The sequence below is a fragment of the Equus quagga genome, chromosome 15 (assembly GCF_021613505.1).
Source record: "Equus quagga isolate Etosha38 chromosome 15, UCLA_HA_Equagga_1.0, whole genome shotgun sequence".
In the NCBI taxonomy this organism is placed as follows: Eukaryota; Metazoa; Chordata; class Mammalia; order Perissodactyla; family Equidae; genus Equus; species Equus quagga.
The window spans coordinates 53,806,505-53,817,064 of NC_060281.1; the positions used below are offsets into that span (position 1 = coordinate 53,806,505).

At 36.7% G+C, this 10,560-nt stretch overlaps 1 protein-coding gene across 1 annotated transcript in view; it reads left to right on the plus strand.

Annotated features, from left to right (window-relative positions):
- The window catches only part of LOC124227108 (uncharacterized), a 444,749-nt gene that overhangs the window by 149,187 nt on the left and 285,002 nt on the right, over positions 1-10,560 (plus strand). The window lies entirely within an intron of this gene.

Sequence of the window (10,560 nt, forward strand, 5' to 3'; positions counted from 1 at the left end):
AAGGCATTTTGATGGACAGCTGGGGTTGAGAACTACTACTGGGGGCTTACTTCCCATGTCTGGAAGATGAGAGTGGGCATGAAATGTAGTAGCTGTCATGAGCGATCATTAGTTGGCCAGGTTCTAGGAAATAGACAGAGAGAAAATTTTGTAGCTCAAAAGTAGAGCAGAATGGAAGGAATAAAAATAAGAAGGTTCAGATGGAAAATCCAGGAGTGATTTATCATCCTGACAAAACCAGCCAGACATTGACATAGGTAGGGGTTACGCCATCTCTATTCTGGGACATAGTCAACATTGGCCAAAAAAATTACTTGATGCATTTCTACCCAAAACCACCCTGCTTGCCTGCCTTTGGCAGAGCCTCCAAAAACATTCAATTGCAAATGAGATGTACAATTTTATGGTCTGTGAACAAGGAAGAATATTTGAAATATGTGAATTCAGAAACTGCTAGATATTACAGAACACAATGTTTCTTGTTAATACTGTAAAAAAAGAACATTTACATCATCTGCCAGTGTGATTACTTAGGTAAAATCGAGTAACTACATCTTTTTCCCACAGTATTATTACAATGAGCACAAATTATCGCCCTATAAGTAAGTATCAAAACATTTGCACCTTTTAGGTGCTTTTTTTAAAAAAAACTTTAGTAAGTAATGGCAGAATTTCAATGCTACTTTAACCAAATTATTTCAAGGAAATGTAAAGTTATTGGATAAATAGCAATTTAAATTATGAGGGAAATGTCTAGGAAAGGGATTTTCTGAAAACAGACTTTGGATAAAAAAGCCTTTAAACTTATAATGGATTGAGTCCCTTTGTATAGGAGAAAAGTAACTAAAGTAAGCACATGCTGATCTTTAGAAATTGGCAAAATAAGCAACTACTGGGTGGAATGAGTTCAAGATTACTGGGAGAGCACCCCCAAATCCCAGCTCAACACTCCAATGTTGAGCATCCTTAGAAGCTTATTTGTCTGAAGGTTCTCCCCAGAAATGACAGTGTGCTGCAGAGCTGACACTCTAAGTTGGTATCAGTCATTTTTCCAAGGTGTGAATGGAGAAAAACCACAGCCAAGCTCTCAGTCTGCCCGCCGCTGCCCCGTCTCCTCCCAGGCTGCTCTGCCTCTGCGCCCTCACTTCAAATGAAAGTCGGCCAGGCTCTGCTTGTGATCGTCTTTCCACTCCTATTGGCCTTTAATTTCTAGACAGACAATTGGCAAAAGCATTCAAACCCTAATTTGTAAATTCTCAGAGGAATTCACATATATGTGATTATATTTGGCCATATGTTGTCTGCTCCATCTTGCCCAGAGCTTGTGTTTCCCGTGTGTAGACTGCTTTTCCAATGCCAGCATCTCAGCTCATCCTCTTTCCTCACTTCCAGCTGTGCCCTGGTCTGATGATGACTAGCCTTACGAGAAGGGGAAATTCAGAACTGTATATTTGAGAAGGGAGTCGACTCACAACTGCTTAGAATTTCAAAAGAGAGAGGAGTTGGGTTAGGTTTCAAACCTAACAAGGGCTTGTGGGCTGCGTGGTCAAAGGGCATATTTAATAATCTGAATATATGACATGGTGGCACAAAAAAGGTGGTGAACGTCTGAATTCTAAATGGCAGTAAAGTGAAATGTGGGACAGACATGAGAAGGAGCCATGGAAAGGCTTTAGATAAGAAGAAAGAAGGAATAATTGTAGAAGAGGATAGTAGAATAGTTAAACTGATGGTATGTGAATTAATTCTACTTGGAAGATTTTTTCCTATTGATCTCTAACTTTCACCAAGGTTATTTCAAGTGTTCTTCCCATCCTTGCTTCACTTACCCAGAGTCCTAGGGGAGAGCATTTGATTGGCTATGCTCAGGTCACTTGCCTGCCTCCTGGCTTTATCACAGGTGGGAGAAATAGATTCTGTCAACCCTTCCTGCCTCCTGTACTTGGAGACAGGAACCTGGAGTTACTGGACCATCAAGACTATACACACTGAGGACTAGGAAATTGTGATGCTATTAGGAAGGGAAATGGATTCAAGACGGAAAAACCAACCAACCAAACAAAAATCTGATAAATGTCTTGTACAGTTCCTATGCCTTGGCTTATTTATTGATCATAACCTATTGTTAATAATATCAGTATAGTTTAAAAATGGAAATGGTATATGCATGATTAGTTGAGCATAACATAATTTATATAACATTTTGCTTAGGAGTTAGATATGTAATACCAAAAATGCTTTATGCATTTCTCCATTTTCTCCTCATTTACTGGAAAGCATATTGATTGAACATCTTCTATTTGCTAAGCACTATGCTAGATATGGGAGATATAAATATGAGCACAACAGACATGGAATCTCTCTATGTTCGTGAAACATCACATCAGCAAAGTCATCTTGAGGGCAGCTCTTGAGATTATAGTTGATTAAACCAGATTAATCTGGCACTCTCAAAAAAGCAATATTTTCTCATATAAAATTTTTACTTCTATTTTATAAATAGCATTTCTTGCATTGACTCTTCCTAGTACAGGCGAAACAGGAAAAGTAAATGTGTGTGTGTGCATGTGTGTGTGTGTATTTGTGTGTGTACCACACTAGCATAACTGGGATCCCAACTTAGTTGATTAAACTGTGTTCAGCCCAGGACTGAGCAGGTCTGAGGTTTTGTGGTTTAAAGTGCCCTAAAATGACCAAACTTTTAGTGAAAAAACTAATATAGAAATTTAGGTTTTCTGATACATTAACAAAATAGGCAGTATCTTAGAAGTAGGACAGAAATTGAATTTTTTTTACCTTTCAAATATTGGGTGAAAGTTTTAAAAATACTTTTTGGCCATCAGAATAAGAAGTTACCCTACATCAATGAATTCAATATTAAATTCAAACTTCATTAAACTCTCTTTAGCTGCCATTTGGCTGGTGTATTTTATTTGTTGCATTCCCATTTTAAGAAAGACCGAGATGGAAGAAGAAAATTCTAAGGAAAGAGACAGTCAGGCACACAAGCTTGATCCCATGCCAATATCTTAGAACCAGAGAGGAAAGGTAATTTTGATTATAGCACACTGCCAATCATGTTGTCCCATTGTCTAATCCTCAGGTATTTGTTCCAGGGTCTTAGGGAGAGAGGCTCGGCATAAAAACTGAGATCTCCATCACTTTTTGGGGACTTCAATAGCTTTACCTGCCAACCTGTGTAACACGGAGGTTTAAGAAGGACGCATACCATGTGGGTGGATGATGTGTACCCCTCCACTTGGCATTGCCAAAGGAATATGAGATGGACAGAGGCATGAGTTCAATGTTTGATCAGAACCAGAGCAGACATTGGAGAGAACATGGCATGGCCTATAAGAGGTACCAGCAGGAATCAGTACTGGTGCCAACAGTGGTCAGTTGAGCTGGCCTCAGCAGCAGCTCTGGAATTGACAGGAGGTGGTTACCCTGTGGCTTTGTGGAGTGGAGGTGCCCCTAGTGATTTCATGATGGATATGGAGATATTTGTGGTTTGAAGAGCACCTCTGTGAGCGCAGAATCTTTGACAGAAGGCGGCAAAACAGAAGGCTGGGCAGCAGAGAAAGAAAACAGCAGATGTTCCAAGGAAGGTGAGAGGAATGAGTTTGAGCATATGTAATCTAAGGCCTTAGATCCTTCCAGAAAAAGTGAAAGGTTGTTTGAATTAAAGGGAGAGATGCATAATAGTTGTGCCTGAGCTAGAGAAATCCTGGATTAGGGTTATAATTGTGACTCTAAATCTATCTTCAGATTGTGTGGCCATCAGAAATACATGTGTACAAAAATTTGTAGCAAAAGAAATATATGAGTATACATGTTAAGTGCGTAATTCAAATTTTCTGAGAAAATATGTGATGAGAATTGTTTTCCGCCATAGTGTACATAGCCTAGATTATTTTAGAAGGGATATTGTATAAAAGTGTTTACATTGTTCTTATTTATAGCTATTTTTCCCTTAAGATGGAAAACAGGTGTTATGTGAAATTTATAGAACATTAAAAAATTTTTTCTTGCTTTGGGACATTTCAACTATTATTAAGAAAAAGAAAATATACAGGAAAAGTTTTTGGTTTAGGTTTATTGAACTGACCTGAATTTGTGTCTTCAGATACCATTTGGCCCCTAAGTGATTTGAATTTCTTTCACCAACTTGGAAAGCTAAAAATAAAGAGGCAGGAAAGCATCCTTCCCACCGAAGTAAAGGAATATTTTATGTAGATATCACATGGATAAAATATGTGATCAATTTATATGAATTAATTTAAGCTTACTTTCTCATCTTTTTTTTTTTTAAATGGAGCAACAGAGTTCTAGAACAATGTCCAGTTGGGGAAAGGGCATTTTAATCAAACGTATGAGTTTTGGGAATTTGAACAGAATAAGAAAAGTTCAATTTATTTGTTTCTCACAAGGAACTGGCTACCTCCAGGAAATCGGACAGATATGCCCAGGAAATTAGCTGAATGACTATTTGTATTGTCTTTTTCTATTTCCATTAATGCTAAAATTGAAACCATGGGTAACACTTTGCCAACGGCTAAGCATGGTTATTTTTCTATCTTTTCCTCAAATTAATGTTAGTGAAACCCCCAATGTATAACTTTGTAAAGTAATATTTTATAAAATCTGTCATAAGTAGTTGATCGGAGAAAGAATTTTTATAAGAATCATTTTAACATTCAGAGAGATTCCTTCATTACTCCAGGTCATTGATGATAGATAGATTTATACATTTAAGCGACTGGATTTATTTATACGCCAGTGAAACTTATAGACCTTTAAAATAAAAATGTGAGCACAGGAATCTATAGGATGGTGACAAGTATGGTTAACAATCTTAGAATAAAATGCTGGAACTAGATCATATAGCCAATGAAAGTCCAATAACTTTCGTAACATAAGCAGCTACATAGTAGAACTGAGAGAAAAACTTGTTTTCTGATATGTTAGTGATGCAATCAGTGTCTTAGCAGTTGACCAGGTTACAGAATTGTTTACCTACATCCTCTTAAATATTTGGTGAAATTTTTTAAAAGAGTTTTTTGCTATCAGAATAAGAAGTTGCACTATATCAATGAAATTCCATATAAATTTCAAACTTCGTGAAGCCACCATGTTGACTGGAGTTCAGTCGTTGCGTTTCCATTTTAAGAACAATTTTACTAGAAAAGTTTTTTCGTGACCTTAGTATTTTGTGCTTTTAGCACAAATTAGTCCTTAATCTCCAGAGTTTCTTTCAGATACTTTTTGTGTTCTATTAAAGAGAATTTAATAGGAAATAAGATTTTCTTTAGCTTTCATCAGATTAATTGACCAAAAGCCGTATTAAAAACCCATAGGAAGTCCTGAACCCCTTGTTTTATGAGATAAAGAGTTTAGTTGTCTATAAATTACTAGATTGTTTTTAGACAAAGGATTATTAATTAAAATCGTTTAGCTAAATCTAATAATCCGTTATATTGATTGTTTTCATATTAAAGTGTGCTGCAGTGTGATGAAAACATTATTAGCTGAATGAACCCTTAAATATAATACATAAATATATGTAATCTTAGATCCATGAGGAAGACATATTGTTAAATGAATGAAGGCACAGTCAGAAAGATTATAGGGGTAATTGATGGTAATATCAGGTACTTCCTAAATTGAAAGGCAATATTCCAAACTATCTACATACGTTCATTTATATGTAGGATAATGTTGCCGGGCTTCAAATTAGAAAGAAAGAAAACCTACTTTGATATTGCTTTTGCAGGACTTTTAAATATGTGTAAAAACCCAATATATTTATACTTAACCTTTGAATTATCACCATTACTTAAGCAATGGGAATAGCTTCCTGTTTAGAAGTTAGGTACTTAGGGACACGCTTTAACTCTGAGGATTCCAGGTCCAGAGGAGCACATGATGCATTAATGCCTTGGGGTCCTGTCGGAGAAAGCCCTGCAGCAATTACACGCTCAGCGGCACTCCAGGGGTTTGAAAGTTAAAATGCCTCGTAATTTACCATGAGGTAGGGCCTTAGGGGAAGAAAGAATATGGCTCAATTAATTAGTACTTGTTAGCAAACTTCAACTATTACCCTATTTAGGTTTTCAAAGCACTGATATCTCAAATACCCACAAGATTTGGAAAGGAAGTAGGAATAAGCAGTTGAGAAAGCTAATTTGTCCAACAGGGCACCAGTTCTTGAATATAATGTGAGCAGCAGATCGTTTCACAGGGTAGCCTTTCTCTCAAGGAGAAATGGGAAATGGTATCAATTTGCTGTTTTTAACAAACTTAGGCCTTTTAGATTGAGTTTCTGGGTAAGATTAATACTCTTGATGACCGCCTATGGATTCCTATGAAAGTCTAAATACATTGATTTTTGAGAGCTATCTGCAGCTGTGTTATGTGTGCTGATTTTCTATTTGCTCTTTAGAACTCCTAAGTGGCTATTGTTGACACTTAGAAAAGTGAATGATTCTTAATGTTTATCTGGTTGTTTTTCAAGCTGTTATTCAAATAAGATCTTTGTTCTAAAAGTTTTTTGGTCAGACCTCTTATATTTTTGTGGTGTGGAATCCTATTGTCTTCAAATAATAATTGCATAAAATATAATTATTTTCAGTAATTTTACTCACACTCTCCCTTATTTTTGTTCTAACTGCTTTGGCCAAGACTGCTAAGAGACTGTTGGACAATAATGTTCATAGTGGACAATCAAGTCATAGTTTGAGTTTTTGTCATTAGGTTTTTATTTGTTTTTTTGGGGCTTGTTGTTGTTTTGTTATTCAGTATAATGAAGACTTTGATTTAAAATAACTATTCTTTATCATATGAAATATTGTATCTTTAGTTGCCTTTAATTTTAAAAATGTTTGTAAATCAACCTTATAGAAATAGTATTAAAATGGATTTAGTATAGTAGAGCATGTCTGAGTTTGACATAGTTCCCACTAACCTCTATTCTGTTACAACCCCTGATTTCCACACTTATGTTTTATACTTACATGTAAACTTCCCGGCCCTGTGGACATTTAAACCCGAGATCTTCATATTGGATTTTCAAAGTGGGGAAACTATGAAGTTTCCCCAAATTTATTTATAAAGTTCATAAGAAGCAAATTTAATTATAGTTATCTAGGCTTCATGCCTTTAAAAGGAATAATGTTCAGGAGAGTATCCTAGTTTATAAAATTTTGGTGCATCACTGTAATCATAGAATGTAAATTATTTAGTTAGTTATTTAGTTTACATGCAGGCCTTGTGTTTATTTAACTTCAAGTATATTATAGAAAACATGACGGTTAGTAATGAAAATCTGAGCTGAAGCAGGTGGATTCACAGGAAAAGGACAAGAGTGGAGCCGATCAAAACCTCCCGAGAAACAGGGAGATGCGTTCGGATTTTCTTCCTCCCGAGCTAATGGAGCTGATTTGAAAGGCAGTGATTGCCTTGTTGAGTCGACACTTCTATGAGTCACACTAACCTTCCTCTGGTGGGCAATTTCAGTCTCACTCTTATGGCCCCCGAGGAGCTGCCTGGGTGCACACTGGAGGATTTCCTGGCCAGAGTTCACCTACAGTGTAATTTAAGTAAAAGCCCTGATTGCGTTCTGTGCTGCTGAGTTAAATGATAGGAAAACCTGATATGTGTGGAAGGGCAGAGGCAAGTGTGTGTGTTCCTCCCCGATTCAGTAAAAACTAGCACAAGAAATGCATGAACTGAGGCTAATTCTAAACATTGAACAGCTATTTTTAGGAAGTTGGAAACAAGGGCATGGAGAATATAGACAATATCACTATACTGATTTATTAGTTTATGGATTACATCCAATTGCTTCAGAACCATGCCTAAATATACAAATGTATATGCAGCTGTCAGATTGTTCATTTGAATATAACAAACAGTTAAATATCAGCCATGTTAAAACCTGTTGTATCTATGTTGCTAAATGCCCTACTTTGAATTTCTCAGTGGGTCTGTTAATTTTCCTGTGAGATGATTTTAGATATATCCAAAAGGATTTTCTGAATGATTAGGGCACTTTTAGGAATTTATCCTATTAGCAATCTACCTTCTGGTAATATACACTTTACCCTAAAACCATCTCATTTTGTTGAATCCTGACACTATCCAATGAATCGTGAGCAAAGGAGCTAGTGTTAAGATAAATTCTGTTGTTTCCAAATTTAAAATAGATTCTGGGTGCTTTGCCGTCTTAGCCTCTGCCTCCTGTCTTTAGGTTATTGGCTCATCAGGCCAGGATATACCAATAGAAAGGGAGAATCATTTTAATATTTAATAGTAGATTCTTATTGAATTTGTAGGCTGATTTATGTTATAGCAAGTAATTGGCAAATTAGTCATAAACTATAAATAATAAATTACAAATTGTAAGCATTATTATTGCTTCACTGTCTCAATAGTCTCGAGAACACAGTGATTTGATCCTGAGTGTCATTCTTAGTTTGAAACAAGGGTATACGCGAGTGATGGAACTCTCACCCCTCCCTGGGCGGCTTAGTTAGCCTTATCTGGCTCTATTTTTTCCCCCACGTCACTTATAATCACCTAATAAACTATAAAATATACACACACTTGTTTGTGTTCGTTCTTCTGCTCACAGAATGCAAGCTCTGTGAGGGGAGGGATTTTTGAGTGTTCTGTCTTACTAATACATTCACATAATAAGCACTCAATAAATATTGGTTGAGTGATTGAACAGACATGAAATAACATATCAGCATAAAGTGACATGTATAACAACTTAATAATAATTTGAGCCAAAACATTAGTCAAAGTTGGTTCTAGGACTGGTGAGAAAGTGTGGATTCCATTACCTACCTTACTGTAACTTTAGGAGGCTGACAAGATTTGAGAATCATCCACAAACAAAGCATCTTCTGATGTCTTTATGCCTTGGTGTCTTTTCTCCGTTGCCCATGCTTCTCTTCCCATTAAAAATTCCTTTCCTGGGGTGGACCCGGTGGCATAGTGGTTAAATCTGGCATGCTCCACTTTTGTGGCCCAGATTCATGGGTTCAGATCCTGGGTGCGGACATACACCATTCATCAAGCCATGTTGTGTCAGCATCCCACATATAAAATGAAGGAAGTTTGGCACAAATATTAGCTCAGGGCTAATCTTCCTCAGGCACACACACAAAAAAAGAGGAAGATTGGCAGCAGATATTACCTCAGAGCAAATCTTCCTCACCAAAAAAAAATTCCTTTCCCCTGTATTTTTGATTTGGCTTATTCCTAATCACATTTCAAAACTTACTTCAGGTAGCAATTTCTCCAGGAAGTCTCCTTTGAAGTCTCCAATATGAGCCAGATGCTCTTGCTATGGGCTCACAGAACTCCATCCTTTACCACAGCATTAAATCACGCCAGACTGTAAATGTTTAACTTCCTTGTTCTCTCAGCACTCTACGCTCTGAAAGCAGGGGCCACAGTATTTTCTTTGTTTGTTTTTAAAATCCAGACATGGTGTTTGCTTCCTAAAAAGCACTCAGTTAAAAAGCAAAAGGAAAGGGGTCTTGAAGGAATATAGAGAGAGGATGGGGAATAGAAAGGAAGAGAAAAATAAAGGGTGATAAAAAGATGATAACTCGTTCATTTTAATCAAGAAAGAACATCTAGACAATAAAAAATTGGGGTATTACAATAGGTTTCCAAGAAGTGTTTACTTATTGAATGAATTCAGATGATGTTATGAGTACCTCTGTGTGCCAGGCATGATTCTGGGCACTGAGGGGGCTGCAGCAGACAAAGGGAGAAGGTCACTGCCTTCATGGGGCTTATTTTAGTGGAGGAGACAGACAGTAAGTGTCTTATATTATATATATAAAGCAATACATAATATAATATAAAATAGAATATAAAACACACATACATTGCAAAAACATATAACATACAAATATATAACATAATGTACTATTATAGAATATAAAATAATATAGAATTTGGGGATGTTTAAAAGGAATTAGTGGATTGCCTCTTCATTCAAGATCCCTCGTAATTCTTGTGAAATTCTATTTGCCATATCCCAGAATGCGAAGTATAAAATAAATCACTCCAGGAGTGGCATTTATAACTTACACGTGTGCCCCAATTCATACTGAATGTGGAAGGAACAATCTGCATAGATTTTGAAACCACACGCAGACCTAAAGGGGCCCATCTCGCAGTTGTGTGCAGAAGCATCAAGCCCCGAGGGGAGTCTTAGCGCACTGAAGACTCCAGGGTGCAGGCTTCCTTCTTGCACAGCTGGGCAAGACCCTGATTTCTCAACCGACAACAGGAATGAGAATGGTAAACCAAATAAACTTCTGCAAACTTTGGTTAAAAATGACTTAAATTTGTTTTGCTCTCCAACGTTTTGATGAACTTGGTATTACTTACCAATAGGTCATTTCCGTAGACAAAAGATTTGACTTTTGTATTGAATTGGGGGTGTTCCCAGGATCTGGGTACCAAGAGTTGACTTACGCTACCATAGTAATATAATTAGGAGTACACTACCGTTTTTGCTTTAATATAGCTGAATTA